General features: G+C 47.6%; 2 long non-coding RNA genes across 8 annotated transcripts in view; one reads left to right on the plus strand and one right to left on the minus strand.

The window, feature by feature from the left end:
• Positions 1-27,847, plus strand: part of LOC138917053 (uncharacterized) — a 41,439-nt gene that overhangs the window by 962 nt on the left and 12,630 nt on the right. The gene's annotated exons all lie outside the window — the stretch shown is intronic.
• Positions 979-26,270, minus strand: LOC138917051 (uncharacterized). Of its 7 annotated transcripts, XR_011424454.1 has the most exons (5): positions 23,804-26,252; positions 20,489-21,409; positions 11,684-19,485; positions 11,432-11,602; positions 979-4,870 (listed from the first exon to the last, which is right to left on the minus strand). It is a non-coding gene; the product is annotated as an uncharacterized lncRNA (long non-coding RNA). The 7 variants fall into 7 exon arrangements; XR_011424453.1 differs by having other exon boundaries at positions 20,489-26,270; XR_011424449.1 differs by having other exon boundaries at positions 979-3,706; positions 4,682-4,870; positions 11,684-26,255.

Consider the following 27,847-nt stretch of genomic DNA (forward strand, 5'->3'; position numbering starts at 1 on the left):
GAATTAATTTCTAAGAGACCCTGTGACAGATTCTTGATTAGGATCCCCAATTAGGGAAACCTCGGTTTCGTTTTTGTTTAATGTCAGGAAGTTAAGAGACTGCTAGGCAGATGGCTGCCAAAGATGCCAAGGAGGAGGGCTCGCCTCATTTGAAACGTACCGGGACCACTGCCGCAGCCCCTTTCGTACTTTCTCCAAGGAGGAAGCCGTGAGATCCGTGTGTCTCAGTCGATGCCCAAAGAGGGAAACATGGTCATGACCAGACAGAGGGCTCTGCTCATCCCTGGAGCCCACAGGGGCTAAAACATGGGACGAACTTGTTCTGTGAAAAGGGGAAATGGAAGATTCAGTCGGACTAGATAAATGTGCCCGGGTGAAACGGGCCAGCAGAACGAGAAAGTGCAGGGAGAAATCTTCCATTAGGCTATTCCCAAGTTGACAAATGTCTCCAGTTGATGGGACCCGGCTGGCAGGGTACATCGAGGGAAGGGGAGGTGGCGTTCTCGAGGCCTGTTTACTTATCCTATAGGTTGAAGGAAGGGGATGAGACGGAAGAGCAGGGCTGGGCTGCAGGACGCCCATGCAGTGGGGAAGGGGGAGAAATTCAGGCACAGATGCAGGTGCTGGGGAGACAGTCCAGGCCCAGAACCCGGATTCCAAAAGGTAAAGGCACCAGGACAGGACTGGATCAGGGAGGCTGACACAGGGCAAGGAGGGCAGGAGACACAGATCAGGAAACCTGACTGCAGGGTGCAGGCCATCACACCGGGGAGCCTCATGGAAAGGGGTACATCCCAGCCAGCATGACAAGGATTGGGGGCCCTAAGGCCTGTGAAGGGACAGATGAGGTTCCTAACCCTGGAACTGGGGGGTTTGTGAAGTCAGGGGGCGGTCAGCAAGACTCCCTTTGCTTCTGACACCAAGATACCCTCAGGTTGGATAATTTGCTAGAAGGATTTGCAGACCCACTGAAAGATGTTGAACTCACAGTTATGGTTTATTACAGCAAAGGATTCAGATTAAAGTCAGCCCAGGGGAGAGATGCAGTGGGCAGAATCGAGGAGGGTCCCACACACGGGGCTTCCAGGTGTCCCCTGCCAGTGGACAGTGCTGACTCCTCCCAGCATCGATGCGTGACAACGTGCATAGGGTGTTGCCAGCTGGGAAGCCACTCGAAGCTTGGTGTCCAGAGTTTTTGTTGGGGCTCCATCACGTAGACATGGCTGGATCCCTGTGTGGCTGACCACAGCCCTCCAGCCCCTCTGGAGGTGGAGCTGATATCTTGTGGCCCACAGCCCCCACCTGAAATCACACGTTTAGTCTCTCTGGCATGGCCCAAAGTCCCCAGGTAAACAAAGACACTCCTATCAGGCAGGACATTCCAAGGGCCCAGAGATCCCCTCCCAGGAGGTTACCAGGACAGAGATACAGGCTCAGGGCAAAGGATGGAGACTCAGCACTTAGACACAGGGTCTAGCGAGGGGACCAGGTCCCCTAATAAGGCTGCAGCTGGGGGTCAGAGGCGGAGTGTCAGGTGTGACCTAGAACTGGCTCCCGGGACCAGGCAAAGGCACCTGAATCCTCTCTCCTCCAGGTGAGGACAGACGTGGAGGAGCGAGTGGGTGGGAGGGGAAGAAGGGGTCCCGAAGCAGACACCTGGGAGGGAGGCAGGTTGACCCAAGTCACAGTGCAAGCTGGGGAGGCACAGCAGGGCCCCACGGGCCCCCAGAGGATGAGGAAATCCTTCCTCAAAGAGAAGGGACCGTTTCCCAGAGAAGGGATAAAATGTGCGCAGGTGAGAGCCACGTGGCCCTGGTGCTATCAGAGTTATTTGGGAAAAGTACTGAAAATTCAGATTGTTTATAGCCCCACCGCCCCCGCCCAGGGGATTAGTCTCTGGGGCTGGACCAAGGAATCTGTATTTAAGAACCATCTAGCGATGGACTTAGCAGCAGAGTTTCAGGAATGTTGGCTATGGGTGATTTGGCCCACTGGGATGGGACAATCAGCCTCTGTGGCAGCTGTGGTGGGTTCCATCTCAGCTTCTTCTGCTGTAAGGTGGGATTTTTTTTTTTTTATGTTTTTGCTTAGGATAATTTTTTTCTAGTTTGTTTTTTATTGAGGTTATAATAGCTTACAACCTTGTGAAATTTCAGTTGTACATTATTGTTTGTCAGTCGTGTTGTAGGGGCACCCCTTCACCCTTTGTGCCCACCCCCTGACCCCTCTTCCTCCTGGTAACCACTCATCTGCTCTCTTTGTCCATGTGTTTGTTTAACTTCCATCTGTGAGTGGAGTCATACAGAGATTGTCTTTCTCTATCTGGCTTATTTCACTTAGCATAATACCCTCAAGGTCCATCCATGTTGTGGTGAATGGGACGGTTTTATCCTTTTTTATGGCTGAGTAGTATTCCATTGTATACATATATACAATATCTTCTTTATCCAATCATCAGTTGATAGGCACTTAGGCTGCTTCCACATCTCGGCTATTGTGAATAGTGCTGCAATGAACATTGGGGTGCATGGATCTCTTTGAGTTGCTGACTTCAAGTTCTTTGGATAGATACCCAGTACTGGGATAGCTGGGTGATACGGTATTTCTATTTTTACTTTTTTGAGAAGTCTCCATACTGTTTTCCATAGTGGCTGGACCAATTTGCATTCCCACCAGCAGTGTATGAGTGTTCCCTTTTCTCCACAACCTCTCCAACATTTGTTATTTTTTGTCCTGGTTGTTTTTGCCATTCTAACAGGTGCAAGGTGATATCTTAGTGTAGTTTTGATTTGCATTTCCCTGATGATCAGTGATGATGAGCATCTTTTCATATGCCTGTTGGCCATCTGTATATCTTCTTTGGAGAAATGTCTGTTCATATTCCCTGCCCATTTTTTGATCAGCTTGTTTGATTTCTCGTTGTTGAGTTGTGTGAGTTCTTTATATGTTACAGAGATTAACCCTTTGTTGGATATATGACTTGCAAATATTTTTTCCCAGGTGTGGGTTGTGTTTTTGTTTCAATCCCATTTTCTCTTGCTTTGTAGAAGCTCTTTAGTCTGATGAAGTCCCACTTGTTTATTCTTTCTATTGTTTCTGTAAGGGGAGATTTTTAACACACGCCCTGTAGGACTGTTGGTGGGGTTGAGTGAAACACCCAGGGGGTACTCAACCCACATTGCCTAACACTCCAGTGCACAGATGTTCTTCTGGGATGATGGAAAAGTTTTGAAACTGGAGAGAGGTGATGGTGGCACAGCATTGGGATTGTGCTAAATAAACGCCACTGAATTTTACACTTTAAAATGGTCAGTTGTATGTTATGTGAATTTCACCTTAATAGTAATCATAATAAATCTTCCAGGGTACAGAATGCCCCTCCAGGATATGGCTACCTTTCCAGATAAAGATCCAGGATCTTTAGGGTGCTTTGTGTCAAGATATCCTGGCTTCCTTGCCTCCCCCCGAGCTCTGCACACCCCACCCCCAACTCTAATGTCTGAAGTGTGTAGGACTCATGTGAACTCTGAAGTCTGCTGTGTAATAGCTCCCCCTCCCTTTAGGAATAGAGAATATTTATAGGGGCCGGCCCCATGGTGTAGCGGTTAAGTTTTCCAGCTCCACTTCTGTGGCCTGGGTTCACAGGTTTGGATCCTGGGCATGGACCTATACACCACTCATCGGCCATGCTGTGGTGGTGACCCACCTACAAAATAGAGGAACATTGGCACAGGTTAGCTCAGGGCCAATCTTCCTCAAGCAAAAAGAGGAAGATTGGCAGCAGATGTTAGCTCGGGGCCAGTCCTCCTCGCCAAAAAAAAAAAAAAAAAAGTCTATTTATAAATTTGTGAAATTGTTCCTCTGCAAGTTCTGCTAAAAGCTCACCTCATTCTCTTCTGTAAAGTTTGCAAAGTTGGCAGAGCCCAGGCCTCTGTACAGATAGGGGTCCCAGATCTCCCCACTTGGCCCAAGCTTATATATTTAGAGGACTTTTATGAGGTCTATTAAGGCTGCCTGGGCAAACAGCTATGCCCAGCAAGGTCCAATGGGATTACACCCCAGAGAGGCGGTGAGGAAGACAGAAGCTCTGGACAAGTGAGTTATAAAATGGGGTCAGGGTACCCCCTGTGGTTACCGGATCCGAAAGGCCTGGAGGGGTCCCCACTGAGGCTGGACTGCAGGCACAGGGTGGGGCCCCCAGACCGGGCCTGGGACCCTTGAATCCTTGAAGCTCCCCACCACCTCCATCGGGGCCAGATGGAGGTGCAGCCAAACCCATGCTCGCCTCGGGCATTGCATTCAGCGAGCGTCAAAAAGTAGCGGGAAAGGGATTTCTAACCACGCTCCCTCTCTCGGAGTCTCATTGTGATGAAATAGTCGAAATGCAGCCTGGTCTAGGCAGGGGGTCCCCTCCTTTTAGGCAGATCACAGAATAAAGTCCAAATGGTGGGGGTCCCCCAGAAAGACCTGGTTAGGCCAGCAGATGTCAGAAGATGACCCCTCGGGGGTCCAAAGCCACACCCATTCCACCACAAAATGCCAGTCCCTTGAAAGGTCAGCCTTCCCCACTCCCCCAAAAAGAGAGACTGCCTGGAAAGTAGTTTTTAAGAATGTAATTAAAAAAAGAGAAAAAAAAGTGTTTTTAGGGGCCGGCCCAGTGGCGCAGTGGTTCAGTGCTCACGTTCAGCTTCGGCGGCCTGGGGTTCACCGGTTCGGATCCTGGGTGTGGACATGGCACCGCTTGGCAAGCCGTGCTGTGGCAGGCGTCCCACATATAAAGTAGAGGAAGATGGGCACGGATGTTAGCTCAGGGCCAGTCTTCCTCAGCAAAACGAGGAGGATTGGCGGCAGATGTTAGCTCATGGCTAATCTTCCTCAAAAAAAAAAAAAAAGAAAAAGTGTTTTTAGCCAAGGTGTTAAAGTTTTACAGAAAAGAAAGTGAAAGACTCTCTACCCAGTGGAGAGCAGGCATTAAGGACACGTTTGAATGTAACAGGGTCATCTTTGTTCCCTGAATCCAAGACCGTCTCCTTGCCAGGAGCGGTTTCTCCTGGCTCTTTTCCGGTTTCCCACAGAGCCTCTCCCCTGCTCCACGCCCAGCTCAGGGGACCCTCCAAGGTGGGGTCCCAGGCTGGAAAGAGCTGGAAAACCGCTCGAGTCCCCTGCAAGGGTGGAGGGGCCCAGGGCAGGGAGATGGTGAGCCGATTCCCCCGGGGGTCTCGGTTGCTGAGAACGTCAGGCAGCTTCCTTTCGTCGTCAAGGATCTCCATGAGGAAGTAGGAGCAAGGTGATTAATTCCATTAGCAGTGGGAGAAATGAGCAACTTTGAAAAGCTCACGGATGGTTTAGACCCAGGCGTTTCAGGCCCGAGGGACCTGAGAATCCACGGATGCCTTCCAGCAGACCTGGTGCCAATAATCATTTGAAAATGCCTTATTCGTTTCTGATGTGAAGTGATTTGCTTATACCATTAATACACCTCTGAACCTTGCTTTTGTGTGGCGTTAAAACCAAAACATTCTTCTAGAAGAACATGGAAACGGCAGGGGATGAAGTGGGTGAGCTGTCAAGTCCTTCGATCGTGTCAAAGTTCCCTAAAATAAGTTTGAGAACCACGCCCTGGACCAGTCTCAAAGGAAGTGCTGTGTCTGTGTCCGCCGGGCAGCCTGTGGGCAGGTGAGCGTCTTATAGCCGAGCTTAGGACCCTGGAATTTGCTGTCGTAGCTCAGATCTCCACTGTAATTGAATACATAGGTTGTAAGTATGCCTTTGAGGCCTGTCTTCCCTGATAAGTGCAGGATCTCTGAGGATAGGGCCCGTGTCCCTTTCATTCACTGTCATCATCGCAGGATCCATTGTGGGGCCTGGCACCAAGTAGATATCACATAAATATTTGTGGATGAGAAGATATAGGTCCGTTTGGGACTGGATAATAAGCTTTCCCTTTTAAGATTCACAAAACAGCCCTGGATCAGACACAGATAAAGAAGCACAGTGTTTGTTTCTGCTTTTTGTTATGTTCGCTGCAGGACTTCTCAGAACCTTTACGATTCTGGTGTGCTTTGTGAATCTCCGCGATGGGCCTGTGTTGTGCAGTGCTTCCCAATACACAGTGTTCCTCAGAGTCTCTTGATCGTGTTACCTTCTGTCTGCACTGCTTATTAACATTCGGATGGACCAATCAATGTTCTAGGGGATGCAGTTGGCGCTAGATGATGGTTTATAATCAGAAGGATGACAACTCGATTCTAAGAAGAGGGACATAGATGAGCTGGTAGGAGTGCCTGGAGAAAGCTGCCAAAATGACCACTGAATACAAGTGATGTCCAAGTCAGCCCCGCATGCGGCAGGCTGCTGGGAGGGGCACCAGACCCAGGGAGCGTGTGGAAGACGTGTCCAGGTGTATCCGCTCCGGACGGCCATGGAGTTGGGCTGTCTAGACACCAACTCCTGCTCCTCTTTGTTAAGGGTAGGGTTGGGGATGGCGCCTTAGGTCCTGGTGCTCTGGCCTTCTACACTGGCAACACACAGTGGCCAGAGCAAGTCTTTGGGACCAGCATGGTCCTGGCAGCTGGAGATTGGAAGCTGGTGTATGCTGATGGAGGAAGGACAAGGGGATATAAGCAGAGAAGAGACAGCGCCTGCAGCGAGGCGCGAGTGTTCAGTGCTAGGGGCCCGAAGAGGCAAAAGCCCCCGGAGGAAAGAGCTCGACGGGCGTTCGAAGTTAGCGAGGCCGGCACGCCATGAGGGGTGTGCGGAAAGGAGGCGGGAGGGCAGCGGAGAGCCAGGAAAGGTTTTCAGTGGCTCGAAACAAAAAGCAAAGACAGAAACAAAAAAACAAAGCCCGGATTTGTAGCGTTGGCCGATTTCCGTGGTGCAAATATTCACGTCGTGGCTGGTTTCACGCAGCCAGGGTGAACCCCGAATGCAGAGTTGGAAAGAGGGGAGCGTGGTGGCCCTCGCCAGCTGGTACAAGCCGGCTCTAGCAGGCGTTCGAGGAGTCAAGGAGTTTGGAAAGGAAGACGCAAAGCCGTTAGAAGGGTTCTAGGCAGAGGACAGAAAATAGGATCTGAGTCATGTTGGTCAGTGAGCCGCGAGGCTAGAAAAATGGGGTGAACTGGAGCATTTGGGAGTAGACCTAAGACCTCTCCGCTTTAGAACCTTGGCAGAGGGCACCCCCCACACACCCCGCTTCTGAGAAGCACAGTTTCAGCGAGAAGAGATAGAAAGCCCATTGTCAGACCTTCTCATGCTGGGCCGAGACCCGTTTTCCCATTTAGATAGCATTAAAGGCCTTCTGTAAATTAACCAAACATGAGGGGCTGCAAATGAAAACTGACGCACCCCCTCACCAAGGGCCTCATGCCCTTCTCCCAATGGTTCCCATTCGCTGGAGTAAGTTAGAGCCTTAACACAAGGCTTCGTGACTTTTGTCAGGTTAAGCGAGACCTTTAAGACTCCTTAAACAGATTTTTCTGCAAGTAATAGGATCATGGCAGAGAAATGAAGCTATCTGTCATGTAAACCCCAGCATAGAAGGAGCAGGAGTGCAATAACGGGGGGTGAGGGGGTGGGGGGTGGGGTGCCAGGCTACCAGAATACCTGTGCAAATGAAAATTGATTTTCTTGAGAATTCCTCGCCCGGTGAAATAAATTAAATCTACATTTACTTGTATTTGTTTAAAAACCTTTTTGTTAAAGTAAGTGCAGCAGTATATAGACATAATCTAATAAATTTGAGGAGGATAAATTATACCTAATAACATTCTGTGCAGAGAATATACACAGAAGGAACCCACACGAGGAAGGCTCTGGAAGCCGCTTAAGGGTTTGGGTTAATTCTCTCTGTAACGGTAAAACTGACAAACGGATATGTTTAGACCTCTTCCAGCTTGTTTTATTTTATTTTTTTCCAAATCAGTTTTATTATTATTTTAATTGGGAAAAAATAACCTACCAAGTTTCCACTTAGCCTGAAGAAATAGAAATCTAAATAGATCTTGGAATTTAATGTCACTTGAATGGTGCGCCACTAGGAGCAATCTTTAATGAGAGGAAACTGCATTACCAGCTGTACACGAAAACACATCAAATGGAGCCCCAGCTTCCACCCTGAGCGCACCATCCTGCCTCTCAAATTTTCACGCTCCCTCCCAAGAAAAGGGAAATTTAAAAGGCAGCTAGTGTTTATTGCGTGTCTAGTAAGCACACAGGACTTGCCATTGATTGCATCCCGGCGTGGCGCTGGGGTGGGTGGGGTGGATGAGTTTTGCTTTCTGACTGCATTTATTGATGCATTCGTGTCCTGTGACAGGGTACTGGTTGATCCCATTAGTCATTGTCACTGTAGCTGTTCTAAATCATTGGGAAATTAAGAACAACACAAGAAAGGCAACTGATTCCATGTTCAATTTTTTTTCTCTTAACGTAGGTGTTTATTGCTATGAACGTCCCTTTTAGAACTGCTTTTGCTGCATCCCCTGCACTTTGGTTTGTTGCATTTCCATTTTCCTTTGTCCCAAGATGTTTTTTGATTTCTCTTTTGACTTCTTCTTTGATTCGTTGGTTGTTCGGTAGCATGTTGTTTAATCTCCACATGTCTGGTGAATTTTCCAGTTTTCTTCTTGTAACTGATTTCTAGTTTCATAGCACTGTGGTTGGAAAAGATGCTTGATGGGATTTTAATCTTCTTGCATGTATTAAGCCTTGTTTGGTGTCCTAATATATGATCTGTCCTAGAGAAGGTTCCACATGCGCTCGAGAAAAATGTGTAGTCTGCTGCTGTTGGATGGAATGTTCTGTAATGTCTGGTAAGTCCATCTGGTCTAACATGTCATTTAAGTCCAATGTTTCCTTATTGATTTTCTGTCTGGATGATCTATCTATTGTTGAAAGTGGGATATTGACATCCCCTACTATTATTGTATTACTGTCTGTTTCTCCCTTCAGGTCTTGTTAATATTTGCTTATGTACTGAGGTCATCTGATGTTAGGTGCATATTGTTCAAAGTTTTGACCAAATGCACCAAAGAGGGAGAGTTACTCTTGTTGGGTGGCCCTGTAATGCCAGGCACTGAGCATATACCATCGAATCCTAAAACAATGTTGCTTCCATTTTACAAACGAGGAAATTGAGGCTGAAAGCAGAAAATCACGATCAGCAAGTGTGATTCCAAAAACCATGTTCCCCATGTGACTTCTTCATCTCACTGTTGGAAGAGTCAGCTGGAGAGAGCCATGTGTATATTTTTTCCTCTCTTAGGGTTTTCTTGTGGTTTTTTAAGAGATGATGAAATGGAGCACCTCAAGTTCTGTATCACTTTCTAATCCTAATTTTTGACTTCTGTCTTTCTGGATTCCTTTTGAGCTGTTTATAAAAATGGGAAGTTTATGCACTATTGACTTTCAAGTCAAGCCACAGCCAGACTGCTCAGCCAGAAAAGTACCACTGCTTCGTAGCATCTGAGGAACTTGCAATTCTTGACTTTTTGGAACTGAAAGCTGACCAGGTGCCAAGTGTAGCTAAGGGCCTCCGGCAGAAGCCAAGTGCCATAGATGCATCAAGTGTCTTCCACCCTCTGACCCCACTCCCCAACATGTCTCCTCTGGCGCCCTGTGTCTTCCCCATTCCCAGGACTGGCTGTGTTGATTTGGCCTTCCAAACCCTTGGTGGGTGCCTAGCACAGCCCAGGACTCAGCCACACAGCGCTGAAGGAGAGACAAGAAGCTCACCACTGAGAACTCACAGTTCAGAGGGGCTGGCTGATGTAGACCATAGCATGTGGTGAGATGGGGTGAATACCCCAGAACAGGAGGAAGTGACTTCTCAACTGAGTCCTGAAAAGTGGCAAGGGGGTAGCTAGGAGGTGTGAAGGAGGGCAAGGTGAGCAGCCGGGCAAAGGCATAGATTTGAGAAAGAGTGTAATTTCTGGCTGCTCTTGAGTCATTCTGCCATTCTGTGGAGCTACAGGTGTGGGAGGGAGGGCATCAGAGCGACTGGGCCGACGAGTTTACAGGGCAGTCTCAGGGGATCCGTTAGCCTTTAGCTGGGGGCAAAGTAGACTCGCTGAGTTTTGAGCAGCAGAGGGCCTTGTTTGGGTTTGCATTTTAGAAAGACTTGAGGAAAGTGCCCCTTCCAAAGCAGGTGTCACTTCTTAAGAAGCCACCCTGTGCCAGCACCTTTCAGGGGTGGGGCCCAGAGTGCTTGAGCTCAAAATGCAGGACTCATCATTCCTTCCTCTCTCTCCCTCCTCTCTGCAATTCAGCAAAAGCTCCCCTCCCAAACACACTCAATCCACGTCTGTGTCTCTCCATCCCATCCTTCCAGCCAGGTCCAAACCACCGGTCAAGCTCCCCTGAATTCCTGCAGCAGCCTCCTCCTGTCCACCTGCCTTCAGGTGCCCCCATCCGTTGCCTGTGGACTTCCTAACATGCAAATCTGTCACTTTGCTCCCTGTGCAAAACCCCACAATGACCTCTCACTGCTCTCGGGAGAAAGTCCAAGCCCCTTCTCTGGCCCATGAGTCCCATGCGGTCGCTACCCACAATTTCCTTCCCACTCCACCTGGCCCCGCCCATTCTGGCTGTAATGATGCCTTCATTTCTCCAGTGGCCATGCTCTCCGTTGCCTTCCTGTCTTTGCACATTCTTTCTTCTGCCTGGAATGCTCTGTCCCCCTGGTCACCCTCCATGCCACCCCCTTTCATCTGGCTAAGTTCTATTTGTCCTCCGGTTTTCAGTGTAGATGAAGCTTCCTCTCTCAACACTTTCCTGAGCCCCATGTCCTGTCCAGGAGCCTGTGGCTGCCACCCCTACCTTCTATTTCCAAAGACGACTTCAACAATAGCTCTCATTCCACCTGTACCTCTGTGATCTTGCCACTCCCCCATCAAGACGAGGAGTCTAACTCCTGTCCCCTTGAATTCGGGTGGGCCTTAGCGACTGGCTCATAACCGAGAGAATATGGCGGAAGTGAGGCTGCATGACTCCAAGGCTAGGCCAGATGAGGCCGTGTGGCTCCCACTGGTTCTCTTAGAAAGCTCTCATTTTGGACACTCATCTCAGTATCTCTCTTGGAACTCAGCTGCCATGTTGTGAGGAAGCCCAAGCCTTCAAGACATTCCAGCCCAGGAACCAGGCATGATGAAAGAACCTCCAGATGAGTCTGACCCTCAGTCATTTAAATCACTCCCAGTGGAGGCCCTAGACATCAGGGAGCAGAGACAGGCCATCCCTACTGTGCCTTGTCCAAATTTCGGACTCACAGAATCACTGAGCAGACAAAATGGTGGTTGTTTTATGTCCTTCTGTTTGGGGTAGTTTGTTAACACAGCAATAGATAACTGGAACAATTAGTCACCAAATAGCCCTTTCTCATCCCCTCTTCCTTGCTAAAGAATTCTGGTTTTGTTTGGAGTGGCTATGTACCCACCTATATACTGCATCTTGAACCTGCTTTGCAGCTGGGGCGGCCATGAGACACAGTCAAGTGATCTGAGAAAGCCTTTTCTTTCCTGTTACGAGAGAACAGTGCAGCTTCCACTCCCTTTTCTGCCTCAAATGAGAACATGATGGCTGGAGTTGCAGCAGTCATCTTGTGATCCTGAGGGAAAGGCCAAGAGACTCGTCAACATGTGGATTTTGATATCGTGGAGCACCTGAACCAACACCAATAGCCACCTACCTGGACCTTCTTGTTAAGTAGGAAAAATAACTCCCTTTTGGTTTCAGCTTCTCTAGCCAGGATTTTGTTCCTTGCAGCAGATGCGTTGCTGACTCCTTCCATGTTCTTCCTCTGTGTTAAGACATGTCTACCCTCACAGCGCGTATTTTCACAGCTCTAGGGGACAGAGGCTCCATCTGTCTCCTTCACCATCAAATTGCCAAGCCCGGAGTCTGGCGTGTTGGAGGGGCTCAGATATCTGTTGAATGAAGTTGGATAAACGAAGGATGTCAATGGATTTCCAGGTGGTCAGAAGCAGAATCTCAGAGACGCGTCCAGCCTGACAGTTTCAGGGGGGAGAAAGGGCTGGCGGGGGGGTCTCTGACTCCCATCCCAGCATCTCCTGTTGCCAAGGTCGCAGGAAACCTCAGTTCTCTTTATAGTTGGTCTGGGGTGAGACGGGGGAAGCGTCCCTCAGCACAGACCTGTGTGGAAAGCTTCCTCGCCGCCTTTGGCGTCAACAAATGCTAATTGGTCGTAATGACCATTGGCTTTTCTGGTGCCCTTCACACTATTATCATTTTGTGACTTCACTGAAAAAACCAACCTTGTAATTTTACTCGGCCTCACAGAAAAATCCTTGGAGGATATGTTCTAAGGCAGGGGGAAGTCCAGATGCATTTTTCTGCTGAGGGGTTTATTCCGCTTTGCATACAGATTTAGGTTGTGCACGTGAAAACACGTACTTATTTTAAACTGGAATAAGCATGCTGTGGGTTTTTACGGCAGTCTCGTCCCCGCTGTATTTCTTTCTGATGCTCTTCGGTCACAAATGGTCAGCTCCACAGTTGGCCACATGCTTGCTTTTAGGTTGAGTGCCCTTTAGTGTGGTTTGCATTTCAAAACATCCAGCAAAAATCTGCTCTTTAATTTTCCTTTGACACGTGGAGAAATCCTTTGACAATTTGGTCAAGCAGATGGGAACCGCGTATCCGTCACGTACAGGCTTCTCCAGCCCTGGGCTCTGATGCATGCTGTGTGTGTTACCTGTCCCTATCATCCAGGAGGGCAAATCGTTTCTAGACAGCACCAACCATCGTGTGGGATGTCGCAGACTCCAGCGTGGCTTTTGGAGTTCATCTCCCTGGGTTTAGATTCCAGCTCTGCTCCTCACTAGCTTTGTGACCCTGGGCAATTTTCTTAATCTTTCTGTGCCTCATTTTCCCCACTTGAAACATAGGACATAAACTGTTGAGGATGAACTTGGCTGGCATGTGAAAGGCGCTGAGAGCAGAGCTGGACGCACACTACGTGGCCACAAGAAGTGGTGGATGTCGTCCTAATGCATCCGAGCTGAGGGCTGTGTTTGGAGCAAGCCCAGAGAGGTAGGAGGTAGTCAGTGACGTGAAATGTCACAAGAGTCTCCTGGCCTCATTTCTCCACTTGTAAAAGGAATGAAATGATAGGGTAGTTTGTGAAACCCTTTGTGACTGTAGACGAAACATGTGACATGGATGCAGAGCGTTATTCTAATGACACGACTGCAATCTTGACAGAGTGGGCGGCAGAGGCTGGCAGGGTACCCGCTCCTTGGATGCACCTAAGGAGTTTTTTCTGAGTGTGTGAGGTTTCTGTTGAAAACAGGATTCACAAAGGCAAAATAACCACTAGTCCTGGCCGCGCATAAAAGATAACAAGGAGAAGATAGAGCACAGAATACAAGAGAGGAAAAGCAAATAAAGTCAGTTAGCAAATCCATCTAAAGCCCTTCCCCAAGGGCTGAACTTAAATTTCATCTCAGAACGCTTTGCATAACAAGCATTTTAAGGTAAGGCGGCCCCCCGAGAGCTACAGAATTTTTAAACTACAGGCAGATATTTCTGCTTGGTGGTTAGGAGGAATGACTTTTTGAACTCCATTCTTAGAGCCAAATAACTTTGACCGGCTATAAACAGATTCGAACTAATTATTTGCTTTTGCAAGGCTTCCATGGCATTGTCACGTGGTTACAGAGCGGCAGGAGATGGCTCTGTGTGATAAGGGCTATAAAAGAGGAAGCCGGTAGCTATGGAATCGCTGATGGATGAATGCACCAGGCCCGGAGCTGGCATTGAGTCTGTTCTGTCGGATGAGAGGGCCCTGGCAACAGGAGTGCCGGCTGATCCCTATCTGGAGAGGCACGTTTGCTCCGGGAATGAACCGTGAGCAATTGCAAATAGAGGACTTCAATTTTAATATAAAAAACCCCAAACTTGAAGCGGTTTGTGTAATCCAGGGATATCCACGAGAGTTGAAAACCGTGCCATTTCTAAGCCAGCTCCTTCGGCCCTCAAGAGACTGAGATGAGAGACCGTCAGCTCCAGTCCTCAGCCCCGATGCCAGGCCCTGGACAGTCTCTTTCCAGAGGGAAGGAAAGAGGTGCTTCTTGCCACAATCCAGAAACATGGGCTTCCTGGTGTGTCCCCATCAGCCACATAATTCAAATAATCAGTTAAAGAGATCTGTTTGAATGAAACTTGACCTCAATCTCGCTCCAAACACAGAACTTAATTCCAGATGGATCACAGACCCAAACACAAAACTGAGAACCATAGAAGCTTCTAGAACAGGGATCGGCAAACTCATTCTGTAAAGAGCCAGATATTATATATTTTAGGCTTTGTGGACCATCCAGTCTCTGACACAACTACTCAACTCTGCCTCTGTGGGGTGAAAACAGCCACAGACAGCACATAAATGAATGGACATGCCTGTGTTCCAATGAAACTTTCCTTATGGATATTGAAATTTGAATCTCATGTATGTTTCACATGTAACATATTATTATTCTGCTTTCGATTTTTTTCCCCAGCCATTAAAAAATGCAAAATCCTTCTTAGCTCGTAAGCCGTACAAACACAGATGGCAGGCTGGATCTGGCCTGAGAGCTGTAGTTTGCCAACCCCTGTTCTAAAAGGAAACATGGGAGCAAATCTTACGACCTTGGCAAAGATTTTCTGGTCAGAACGCAAAGAGCGCTAACCACAAAATTAAAAACGGGATAAATTGGACTTCATCGAAAGTTTCTGCTCATCACGAGACAGTGTTAAGAAATTGCTCATCAAAAGACATCATTAAGATGAGCCTCAGACTGGAAAAAATAGTGGCAGCCCACATATCTGACAAAGGATTTGTATCCAGAACATGTACAGAATGCCCACAAATTAACAATAAAGAGACAACAACCCAATTTAAAAACTGAACCAAAGACTTGATTAGGTCCCTCACAGAAGATCTAAGAATGGCCGGGGAATATATCAAAGGTTCTCAACGTCTTTAGTCATCAACAAAGTGCAAATTATAACCACAGGAGACGGAATGGCTAAAATAAAAAAGATTAACAGTACCAAATGTGGGCAAAGATGTGGGGAAAATGGAACTCTCAAATGTTGTTGACGGGGACGTGATGGGGAGAATGGTTTATTACAAAGTTAAACATGTACCAGCATACGACTCGGCAGGTCCTCTTTGGTGCTTACCCAAGAGGAATGAAAACATATGTTTCTAAAATGACTCGTACAAGAATGCGTATGGCAGCTTTATTCATAACAGCCCCAAACCAAAAACAGCCAAGTACGCATCAATAGAAGATTGGATAAATAGTGGTCTATTTATGCGATGGAATACTACTCAGCAATAAAAAAGAACAAACTACTGATACGTGCAACAACGTGGATGATTCTTTTTTTTTAACTAAAGACGTTTTTTCCTAAGATTGGCACATGAGCTAACATCTGTTGCCAATCTTTTTTTTTTTTTCCCTTCTTCTTCTCCCCATAGCCCCCCAGTACGTAGTTGTGTATTCTAGCTGTAGGTCCTTCTGGTTGTGCTATGTGGGATGCTGCCTCAGCATGGCCTGATGAGCGGTGCCATGTCTGCACCCAGGATCCAAACTGGTGAAACCCTGGGCCGCCGAAGTGGAGCGTGCAAACTTAACCACTCAGCCACGGGGCTGGCCCTAATTAAAGACTATTTTTGACAGCAGTTTCAGGTTGACAATAAAATTGAGAGGAAGGTACAGAGGTTTCCCGTATACCCCCTGCCCACACATATGCATAGCCTCCCCCATTATCAACATGGCTTACCAGAATGGTACCTTTTTTATATCAAGGATAAACCTACATTGACACATCAAATCACTTAATGTCTAAGTTGGCATTAGGGTGCACTCTTGGTGGTGTGTATTCTGTTCGTTTTTTTTTTTTTTTTCCTGAGAGGAGGATTTGCCCTGAGCTAACATCTGTGCCAATCTTCTTCCACTTTGTATGTGGAATGCTGCCACAGCATGGCTTGATGAGTGGTGTGTAGGTCTGCGCCTGGGATCAGAAGCTGCAAACCCTGGGCTGTGGAAGTGGAGCGTGTGAACTTAACCACTATGCCACCGGGCTTGTTGGTTTGAACAAATGTATAACGTGTATCTATCGTTATAATGTCAAACAGATTACAGTCATGCCTCAGGATGTTTCAGTCAATGATGGGCCACGTACGTGACAGTGGTCCCATAAGATTCGTACCACACAGCCTAGGTGTGTAGCAGGCTATACCATCCAGGTTTGTGCAAGTACACTCCAGGATGTTTGTGCAACCACAAATTCGCCTAACAACACATTTCTCAGAACATAGCCTCATCGTTAAGCCACGCATGACTGTATTTTCATTGCCCTAAGAATCCTTTGCACTCTGCCTATTCAGTTCTTGTCTCTGCCCTCCCAACCGGACCCCTGGCAACTACTTACGTTTTTGCTGTCTCCATAGTTTTGGCTTTTCCAGAAGGTCATATTGTTGGAATCATATAGTATGTAGCCTTCTCAGATTGACTTTCTTCACTTAGTGGTATGCATTTCAGTTTCCGCTATGTCTTTTCACGGCTTGAGAACTTACTTCTTTTTAGCGCCGAATGCTATTCCACTATCTGGATGTGCCACAGTTTATTGATCTGTTTAGTTACTGAAGGATCACTTGGCTGCTTGGCAATGATGAATAAAGCTGCTGTGAACATCTGTGTGCAGGTTTGCACGAGGACATAAGTTTTCAACTATTTTGGATAAATGTCAAGGAGCTCAATCACCGGGTCGTATGGGAAGAGTATGTCTAGTTTTGTCTTCTAAACTCTTCCAAAGGGGTTATACCATTTTGCATCCCCACCAGGAACGTGTGAGAGTTCCTGTCGCTCCACGTCCTTGCCAGCATTTGACGTTGTCAGTGTTCTGGATTTGGGCCATTCTAATCGGTATGTAGTGGTATTGGATGGTTCTGAAAAACGATTATGCTGAGCAAAATAAGCAGGGACCCAAAACAGCGTTTACCATATAACCCCATTTATATGAAACTCAAGAACAAATGAAATAATCTATGAGGAGAGAAATCAGAAAGTGGTTGCCTGGATGTGGAGGAAGAAAATTGAGTGGAAAAAGGGAAGAGGGAACTTTCTGGACCGATAGAAATGTTTTAATCCTCACTGTCCAATATGGGGGCCACAAGCCACATGAAATGTGACTTGAATTGTGGCTAGCGGAACTGAGGAAATGAAGTTTTAATTTTGTTTCATTTTATTTCATTTTAGCTTAAAAACTGAAGCAGTGCAAAATATTTTTCCCTTAAACACAACTCTATTGTTTTGGTAGGACATTATTTCACACTAACCGTTAAAAAGTTGGCATCCGAATTGAGAGGTGCTCTAAGTAAAAAATATCCACCAAGTTTCAAAGACTTGTCACTGATTAAAAAAAGTAAAATTTCTTATAATTTTCATTACATGTTGAAATGATAATGTTTTAAATACCCTGGGCTAAACGTATGGTATTAAAATTAATTTCACTTGTGTCTTCTTACTTTTCCTAATATGGCTGCTAGAAAATTTAAAATGACATGTGTGGCTCTCTATATTACTACTGGACAGAGCTGGTCTATATTTTGTTTTGAATGGTAGTTACCTGAGTGTATGCAATTGTCAAAACTCATTGAGGGGCCAGCCCGGTGGCACAGTGGTTAACTTCGCGCACTCCACTTAGGCAGCCCAAGGTTCTCTGGTTTGGATCCCAGGCACAGACCTACACACCACTCATCAAGCCATGCTGAGGCAGCATCCCACATGTAAAGTAGAGGAGGATGGGCACGGATGTTAGCTCAGGGCCAATCTTCCTCAAAAAAGAAAAGAAAAAAACCTCATTGAACTGAATGCCTAAGATCTATGCATTTTATTGTGTTAATTATAGTTCAATTAAAGAATGACATCCACATGACCCCTGCTTGACTAATTTACAGTATCAGGCGAATGGAGGGCCAGTGACTGGGAGGAAAAATGAGGAGATTTCTGGGGAGCTGAAATGTTCTTTTTCTTGGTGTGGATGCTGATTATACGGGCGAGCTCAGTTTGTGAAAATTTATTGAACTTCAGATTTGAAGTTCAATATATAGTGAAGATATATTGAGGACACATCCAGAATATACATACATATATATCTTTGATACAAAGTTAAAAAAAAAACCTATTTGATATTTTCTTGAGTCTTTCTTTAAAACTGAACTTGGCTTTATGGTATGTCCGAGGAGTTTGCCCTTTTGAATTTAAAAGGCGAATTTATGCAGAACGACTAGCTAATGAGTGAGGTGCTACCCTGGGAGCTTTGTGTTTTATAAGCAAGAAGGTTCCACGGCCCCAGGACTGGTTTGCCTAAACACCCATCTTTCCCAGGGGAGGACTTGCCCTATTTGAAAGAGCTAAGATTATGGCCCCAGGACCTGCCTAGTTTATTCCCCTGAAAAGAGCCCACTGCGTTGCACTGTGCCCCGACTTCCATCATACCTTGTCCTCGAGGAAAACCCAGCACCAGTGTGCTTAGGCTCAAGCACAATTTTCAGGGGAAGCAAAACCTTTTGACCAAGACGAGGCCATTCCGTCTGTGGCAGCCAGGTTGGGCGCCTGGTGACATGAGGGACATGTGGACTCCCTGAAACAAAGGTGATGGGGCTGAGTGGCAATGTGGCAGAGGGTAGGGGTTAATCACTGAGATCTATGTGTCCTGACCAGAGTGACCACAACTCTGGGCTGGTTCAGGCAGGAAGGCCAGACCCATGCTGGAGATTTCCACTGTGGGTGTGGAGGGACAGGAAGTCAGCAGCAGGCCAGCAGCGGGAGTGGACCCAGACCACAGGGTGAGAGAGTGGCCAGCAGCCCAAGGAGATGTGGTCAACCTCAGGTCCATTCCTGTCTTTGGGAGGGTCAGACCTGCGGGTACAGAGTGGCAGCAAGTGGAAAGAATGTTGAAGGAACAACTGATGACATGATGGACCTTGCAGACACTGGCTCTGATGCTGGGAATGTACACTTGTGCAATTTCTCTAAATCTCAGTTTCCTCTCCTGGAAAAGGAGATAATAACAGTTGCTTTAAAGGATTATTTGGGAGTTAAGATAAATGGAGTGAGGTATGCCAAGTGCTCAATAGAGAATATTGTTGGTTCTAGGGGGTGGTTCTAATGAGTAGGACCCCAGCCAGTGAGACATCGCATGTCTCCCTTGCTGTCTTGGATCACCAGCCGCCATGATGCGAGGACACTCAAGCAGTCTGTGGAGAGGCCCACGTGGGAGACACTGAGGCCTCCAGCCAACAGTCAGCACCAACTTGCCAGCCATGTGAGGGAGCCATCTTCAGAAGCAGAGCCTCCAGCCCCAGTTGAGCCTTCAGATGCCGCAGCTCTGGCTGATGTCTTGACTGCAACCTCAGGAGAGACCTGAGCCAGGAGCACCCAGCTAGGCCACATCCAAATTCCTGACCCCTAGAAACTGTGAGATGATAAATGTTTATTTTAAGTCGCAAATTTGGAATTAATTTGTTTACACGGCAATAGGGAACTGATAAAGTCATTTTGCCTCAATTGCACTGGGGATCTCTGGAGACAGTGCTGGTCACAGCTCAGAGTGTCCCAATCTGTGGGAGTTAGAGAATGTATGTCCGCACATGCATCAGTCATTGCCTAAGAGCTGCTGGGGCAGGGTGGGGACAAAAGTCCCCAGGCACCGCTGGCTCTCCATTCGGGCAGGGAAGTGCGCACCAGACAGTCTCCCACAAAGAGACCCAGGTGCTGGCTATTGGGATCAAAAGAGCGATGGGAGCTTGTGTGCATGTCACGGCAAAGGGTTCTGAGAGAACATGAGTGGAGTCCCGACAATGTCGGCCTCACAGGCAAATCTGGCAGCTTTGTGGGTGTAGGGCAGTGATGGGAGGGTGCCCAGGGTTAGGACGTGGATCTCACCAACTTGTGGGGAGGTGGCAGCCAAGCCCAGTGGGTAAGAGCACTAGTGTGGCTTCAGGGAGGCTGGGTTTGAATCTGGGCGTGTGGGCTCTCTGAGCCTCAAGCGCCTCATCTCTAAAATGGGGCCAAAATAGATCCTAGTTCACGGGGTTGTTGTGAAAATTCAGTGAGATCTCTTGGGCTTGTTGTCAGCCCACAGTAAGCAGTCGGGATGTTAACTATTATTTGGTGTTATTACTGCTGCTACAAATAGGAACGGGATGAGCCAGCATGAAGGCATTGGTGCTGGGCCAACAGTTTGGAGCAGAGCTGGCACAGCTGTACCTTTGGAAAACAACGCCTTCATCCTGTTCTTGGGGAGCTCGCTGAAGTATGGGAACAAGACACAGCTTTGAGTGGCTCTCCTGTCCGTCAGTCACACCGAAATACTCTCACCCAACTGTCCCGGGGACAAGGCAGGGCCGTGACTGGCAATGAGGAATGGAGGAACGGGGGCGAGCCCCCCGGCTGGCATTAGTTACCGCCCCAGGTACCTTGAAGCCTGCTTCCAAAGCTCTGTGGCCTCAGACCTCAGGCATACGTCTGCACCTGCTTATTTTTGCCCTTCTTGGCTTAAATAGTCGCTCTCCAGCCTGCTGATTGAGACGGGGTGTGCAGCCCTGTCTGCTGGGCGCTGGTTAACAGCTTGGAGATGTGGCTTCACACTGAAGTCTGCCCCATTGAGGAGCCCAGGACCGGGGCTACCCACGTGCTCGGCTCCAGAGGGCACCCCTGACACTGCATCCTCTCCGGCTGCCCTCTTAGCAGCGTTAATTTTCAAAGCAGATGCGTACGTTTCCAGGGCCCAGTGTCTCAGTGTGTCCTCAGAGAACTCTGGTGCTGGGGCACCGGGACAGACTTCAGAGTTCAGAGGTAACACGGTGCCTCCTGTCGTAGATTTGCGGCTTCCTTCACGTGACGTCCTCTATTGATTTCTGTTTCTTCGTGACTCCTGCAGCTCTCGGGCCATCTCTCTGATGAATCTGAGCTGTCTGTCAAATGAGAGAGACAGGGCAGGAGAGGAGCATTATTATTCCAAGGCACAGGCATTAGATTAATAGTAAGCTCCAGCAACACCATTAACGTGGGGAGAATCAATGAGACAACAGAGGTAAGACTGTCTCCAGATAAGATCAGCTGCTTCTCAGGCCTGTGTCCTATTTATAGATCATACGTGTTCATTCTGCCCTCGTATCCTTCTTTCCTCCAGCCCTCCCTGCTGAGCTGATTATCATCTTTAGGACTATGTGTCAGCAACACAAACTGCCATCACCATCACTCTTTATCTCTGCCCCATCTTCCTCAACGTGCCCACCAGGAAAATCAGACAAAATTCTGTTGCTTCGTGTCGGAGCAAAGACATTTTTCACGACTTCTCCAGAAGAAATTTTTCCCTCACCACGATTGATCTTTTCCTGTAATTTGAGAAAAGAAAAACTTTAAGGCTGTAGGTAGACGGCAAACTTTAGAAATAATTTCCCCAAATGGATTTCTCCTGCGCCCTTCTATCCACAAACATTTAGTTTTCCCAAGCCATAGCTTGTCAGCAAGTGACTTTATTTTGATGGTTTTAATTTTTATCTTCTGGATTTATTATTCGGAAGGGGTGGAGGGGGAGGGGAGCCCCTCTCTCTGGAGGATATTCCTTTCTCAACGTAAGGAAGTGACTCTCTCGTTCTATACTAGAGAGCTGAGTGAGGCTAAAGGTGGTGGTGGTAGGAATGTGGGCAGGGCAGCAGCTGGCAGCTCGTTGACAATCTAAGTGTGGTATGAAATGAGAAATGGACCAAGAAAGGAGATTGATGGATGAAACGTCCAGAGTTGAAGAGCGATATGACAGGTGGCCAGCCTTGCAAGATTCCTTTTAGCGTCACACCCACCCCTGCATGCTGGACAACACCCTCTCCATTTAAAAGGAACTCCAGAATTCTCTCCCTGTTCACTGACTACTCGTTCTGAACCACGTACCTCACCCAGCACCTCACCCTGCCCGCCATCTTGTTTTGAGTCCTCTCAGCATCTGAGCTCGTTGATCATCCATAGATTATTTTTCTGTTCCCAGCTTCACCTTGCCCTTCGGATTTGATGCTTTGATAGGACTCCGGCTTTTGTCTTGATCTGTTATTGATACAGATCAACTCCCCACCTGGTTTGGCTAAGCCACAGCACTCTCTTTCTCCCCAGTGCCACCCACCCACCCAACCAGGTGGGCTCCTCTTGCCTTTCCCTAAACCGTGAAGGGGACTTAGATGGAGAAACCCCAGGTAGATTCAGAACAGATTACTGGGCCACCTTTGACCCAGGAAGGTACCGCTTTTTCTAGGATGTTCTCCCTCTACTCTTATCCCTTCATAACTTCACGTTTGCAAAGGCAGCACTTGGGAATCTTATTCTCTGTCACATCCCTCTGTGTATTGGCAACGTTTCTATTCAGATGGTTTTGCGATGTGCCCTCCCTTCACATTTTTTTTTTTAAGTTCCAGACCAGAACTGTGGACTTTCCATTAATAGCCCATTAAAATGTATCTTTTGATGAAAACTGTATAGTTCATCTCCAAACATGCCAAGTCAAGAAGACACATAAAACTTGGGCACATAGCTCATAAATTTGTAGCTATTATAACTTCCTTCCTCTTTCCCTTTAAGACTTTAAGATCAAAGCCCTTACAAAGTTGGACACCATCTAAATACTCAACAATAGAGGATGGATAAAGATACGCCCCAGGCCAACCAAACAACTGTTGTGTTTGCAAAGACAATTTGGTGGCTCGAGGAAGCGGTGTGGAGCGGAAAAGGTGGGGTGGAGGCATGTCTTCTGTGTAAACCCAATTCCACCATGTCCTGTAGCCTTGGCTGGGACCCTGGCCTGCAGGGCTGGGGCCATCTCTATCTTCATTCAAGTCCCACTGGGCTGAGTGTCAGAAGTCAGGTGTGGCAGCGCAGCCACAGGTGGATGGGCTCAGGGACAGGGCTGTCAGCAGGAAATCAGCCCAGGGGCAGGAATCACCGTCTGCTTCAAGCCAGGGGCTTACGGTGGAGAAACGCCTGTGTGTGGGTGGGAGTGGGGGCAGGACGTGAGAATGGAGGGTTGGGGGAAGCGTGGTCATCTACAGTTGCTGCACTGAGATCTGGCAATGGTAAACCTCCTCGGGCGATGGGGTCCCAGGCTTATGGTTATTCTTTAGTGCCTATCTTGATTTCTTAAAATGTGATTTATACTGAGCCACAGAATAAATAGAATCACGCTACGCTTAAAATTTATAAGGCTGATTTCATGTACTGCTTACTCAGTTTCACGTTCTATCATGTCCCAAGCACACATGCATGCACACACACACACACACACACATTTACCCCCACAGAGATTTGGGGAGCTAATGCTGGAACCCGAGGTGGGGTGTTGGTGCTGTCGCAAAGAAGGCAGGGGCAGGCCATAGCCCCCTGCACTGAGGGTTTTCAGGTTAAATTTGGATTTCAGATAAACAACACATTTTTTTAGCATAATTTTTTGTATTTGCTCTATCTGGCAACTCTGCCTGGTCCCTTGATTTATGAGAAGAAAAGCTTAGAATAGGATTTACTACTTCCCTAGAGACGGAGAGAGGGAGTGAGAGAGAGACAGAGAGAGTATTTCTTCCTCATTTCTCTCTCCCCTGAGCTCAAAGCCTGAGCAGGGGCTGTCCTTCTCTAGTCACAAAGTTTCTCTGCCAGACTTCTTCCCCATCTCTTCCGAATGCTTCCCTTTTTGAGAGAACTCACTCTCGCTGCCTCCTCTTTTCCCGGAATTTACATGTAATGAACCTCCTTACCGTCACCCTGGCAACGGGGGCTCTCCCAGGCAACTTCCTCAAACCACCGACAGAAACCTCGCAGAACACTCTATTTCAGAAGCCGCTGGCATCGCTTCCTGCCGAATATTTTTTAAACAACATTTAAACAAGATCTTGGGAACTAGTTTCATCGCATGTGAACTTTTCCCTTTTCATTTTAGCGGGAAGAGTCCCACGGACATTTTCCTTATAAAGAATAAGGGCTGCTTTTCGCTCAGCTCTGGGTCTTGGGTGACCTGGGATGGTGAGAAGTCTCCCGACCTTGTTGAACAGTCACACAAGCCTGGAGCTAAGGAGGACAGAGGCATTCTGGGAGTGGTGATGCCCACACTTAGGAACGGAGAAGACAAAGGCTCCCTTTGTTGTGTTCCTCATACATCTTGCACTTTGAAAGGCTTTGTTTACTAAGTTGCATTTATTAAGAAATAATGCATTCATTAAAAAAATTATTAGTCAAAGACATACAATAGGAAAGGAACATTCTACTGTTATGGAGCTAACCAGGGTTTCCCCATGGAATGGATATGATTCCAGTGACGCTCCATATTCGAATTATCCTGAAAGCTGTCACTCTCTGTAAATGTACAGGTCCTTTCCATTAAGCTTTTGGAAATACAGAAGCAAGACTCCAGACTCCCTTACTGCCTGCATGAATGCTGGGGGGAGCTGAACTTGGCATGGAAGATGTCAGTGATCCTAGAGGAGGGGGGCTCAGGAAGAAAGATGGAAATGCCAGGGTTATTGGGATGGGGGGGGGGGGACTCGAAACCTCCACCAAAAAGCACACTATTTTGGTACAACAGAGTGATTATGTTCTAATGGTTGATGTCCTACTGTGTGGGGTCCAATCTCCGCTCTTCCACTTCTTCGTTGTGTGGCCCTGACCTCTTTGAGCCTCAGTTTTCCGGTCTGTAAAATGGGGCTGATCCTAGTAACAATTTGCACCATTTGGGATGCATAGAGGTGCCATGAATGTCAAGTTCACCTCAAACTGAGATGGTACCTTGTTTATGTCCATTTCTGGGCAGTGTCAGCCTCATCATGACATAATAACATGGCTGCCAGCTAGTCCCGGAGCTGGAAACGTCCTCATGGAGAGAAGGCAAGTGTCCCTTCTGGATCCCCTCACAGAAGAGTGAGGACCCCTCATTATAACTGTCCCCAGGGTTCGTGGGCTGATTTGGGTGATGTGACCACATCTGGACCAACGAGAGTCCAGGGGATCAGATTAATTGCTCAGATTGGGCCTGAGGCACCTCCCTTTTCTGGAGCAGAAGTGGAGTTGACCCCCAAAAATATGCCTAAATGGAAATCAGGTGCTCGTGGGAGAGTCCTGAGGATTCAGGAAGATAATGCCTGCAAAGCGCCGGGTACACAATGAGCGCTCAACAAATGCCAGCTATTTATTGGCTGCTATTGTTTTCCCAACGAATCTGGTTAACCAAGTCTTTAGGAAAAATCTTATTCTGCTGAGAATGTTTTTGTCCACATCCTTTATCATCACCATCATCATCATCATCATGGACATGCTCCTTGGCTGAGTGCCTCCTGCGTGCCGGCACTATTTCAGATGCTTTGCATACCAATATTGAATCCCTGGGACAACTTGTGAAGTGGTTGATCACTATGACTTACCTCTCATGCATTCCCCTCCTCGTTCCTTACTACCTAGAACCCTGATTTTGGTTAGCGTGGCAAGGCACTAAATTTTTAACACCTGCATTAATAAAAACAAACAACGAAAAGGAAGGGGTGGTGCCCATATTAAGAAGGTGACGTTTTCCCAGAAGTCTCAGACAGACTTCCTCTCACATCTCATTGGCCAGAATGTGTCACATGACCGCTCCTGGCTGCAAAGGAGGCTGGTAATGTAAGAGGTGTTACTTCTTACATTGTTTGCCTGTCTCATTTCACAGGACCTATTGCTTCTGTTTCCAACTGTTTCACAATTTTCAATGATCACGCCTGAAAGGTGTGTGTTTGTTTTTATTAATGCATGTTGCTTCTTTCCCCTTTTTCCTGCCCATAACATGGACAGGGAGCTGTGGAAGAGCAACTATCTCATGATCATGAAGATGAAAGTCACCCGCTAAGAGTGACGGAGCACAAAGAACAAGTTTAGGACACTGAGGATATCGTGGAACAATTTCCTAGCCCTGGGCTGCCTCCTGCAGATGTCTTGTTAAATGTTGAAGTGGAGAGAAAGGCGCCCTCTTTGCTGAAGCCCCTGCAGTTGGACTTCTGCTACATACAGGTGAACACAACCCCTAACAGGCTGTTGCTGGACATGATGATCCACTTTACAGATGAGAAAACCGAGGCCTAGAGAGGTGGAGCATCTACCTCAAGTCTGGAATTCAAACAGGCTCCGAAACCAGTGCTCCCCCTTAGAGAGAAAGGAAATTCTGGCACGTGCGACAACATGGTTGACCCTCGAGGATATTATGCTAAGTGAAATAAGCCAGTTACAAAAGGACAAAGATGGTGTGCTTCCACTCATGTGAGGACCTAAGGTCGCCAAATGCACAGAGACTGAAAGTGGAAGGGTGGGTGCCAGGGGCTGGGGGTGGGGTGGAGTGCAAGTTTAATGGGGACAGAGTTTTAGTTTGGGAAGATGGAAAGAGTTCTGCAGGTGGATGGTGCAGATGGTTGCCCAAGAACTTAGTGCTCCTGAACTGTACACTTAAAAATGGTCCAACTGGGGGGCCAGCCTGGTGGCACAGCAGGTAAGTTTGCATATTCCACTTCAGCAGCCCGGGGTTTATGGGTTCTGATCCTGGGTGCAGACCTACGCACTGCTTATCAAGCCATGCTGTGGCAGTCATTCCACATATTAAAAAAAATAGAGGAAGATGGGCATGGATGTTAGCTCAGGGCCAATCTTCCTCAGCAAAAAGAGGAGGATTGGCAGTAGATGTTAGCTCAGGTCTAATCTTCCTCAAAAAAAAAAAAAAGGTCAAAATGGTGACATTGATGCCATGTATATTTTACCACAATAGAAAGTATTCAATGTGGGAAAATTTTACTAAAAATACAAAAACAAAGTATGAGCATTTTGTGCTTCTTCTTGCAAGGGGTTCCGAGCTCTCATTTCCATCGCTGGCCGCTCACCCTACGTTCTCTGGGTTCCAGCTGACATCCAGGGTGCTGGCTGAGTGTGGTTGAAGTGGCTTCCGTGTTGGGGCTGACACCACTCCGCCTACGGCAAGGACTGGGGCCCGGCATGACCCTCTCTGCTCCCAGCTCTCAAGATCAAGGCTGAGTTTCTAGAGTTTCGGGAGGTAAAGCCACAAGGCCTGAGTCAGAAGCTCAGAAGTGGAGACAAGCGGCAACTCCAAGCTGAAAGGACCAGGGATAACATTTCTCCAGGAACGGAACATTTCTCGAGCGCATACATTAACATTCAAGACTCCCCGAAAATATCTGAAGGGTCACCAAGGTCACGATTTGGGGAGATGCTTTCCTTTCCCTAGGAGAAAATGTCACTGCTCTGCTCCCTGAACGAAGCTCGGAACTCACAGCTCCCCTCCCCCAGGATCACCGAGGCATCTTAATTAGGTTAAAGGGTTTACACATCTTTCCTTTCGACTTTCATTCGTTGTCTCTGTTGATATTTCAGTGTGCCAGGGTTCAAGCTGTGAATCACTTATTTCCTTCTTGGGGGGAGGTACTTACAGAAGGATAAAAAAAGTCAACTTCCCTCTCTGGTGTTTGAAGCAAATCCTCCAGCCTGAGGACACGTAGGGAGAGACCAGGGTGCATTTAGGACAATGGTTCTCAGCTCCCCGCAGCCCCTCAGGATTCCTTGGGGAGCTTTGATGAATGTGAATGCCCCAGCCACACCCAAGACCAATTAAATGAGAACCTCTTGGGGTGGAACCCGGGCATCTCTATTGTTTAAAATTCCCCCAGGTGATTGCAATGTGCAGGCAAACATGAAACCCAGGGCTTTGGAATCCTTGCTACTCAACGTGTGGTCCGTGAACCAGCAGCAATCACCTGGGACCAGCTAGAAAAACAATC

This window comes from Equus caballus, chromosome 13, assembly GCF_041296265.1.
Source record: "Equus caballus isolate H_3958 breed thoroughbred chromosome 13, TB-T2T, whole genome shotgun sequence".
Lineage (NCBI taxonomy): Eukaryota > Metazoa > Chordata > Mammalia > Perissodactyla > Equidae > Equus > Equus caballus.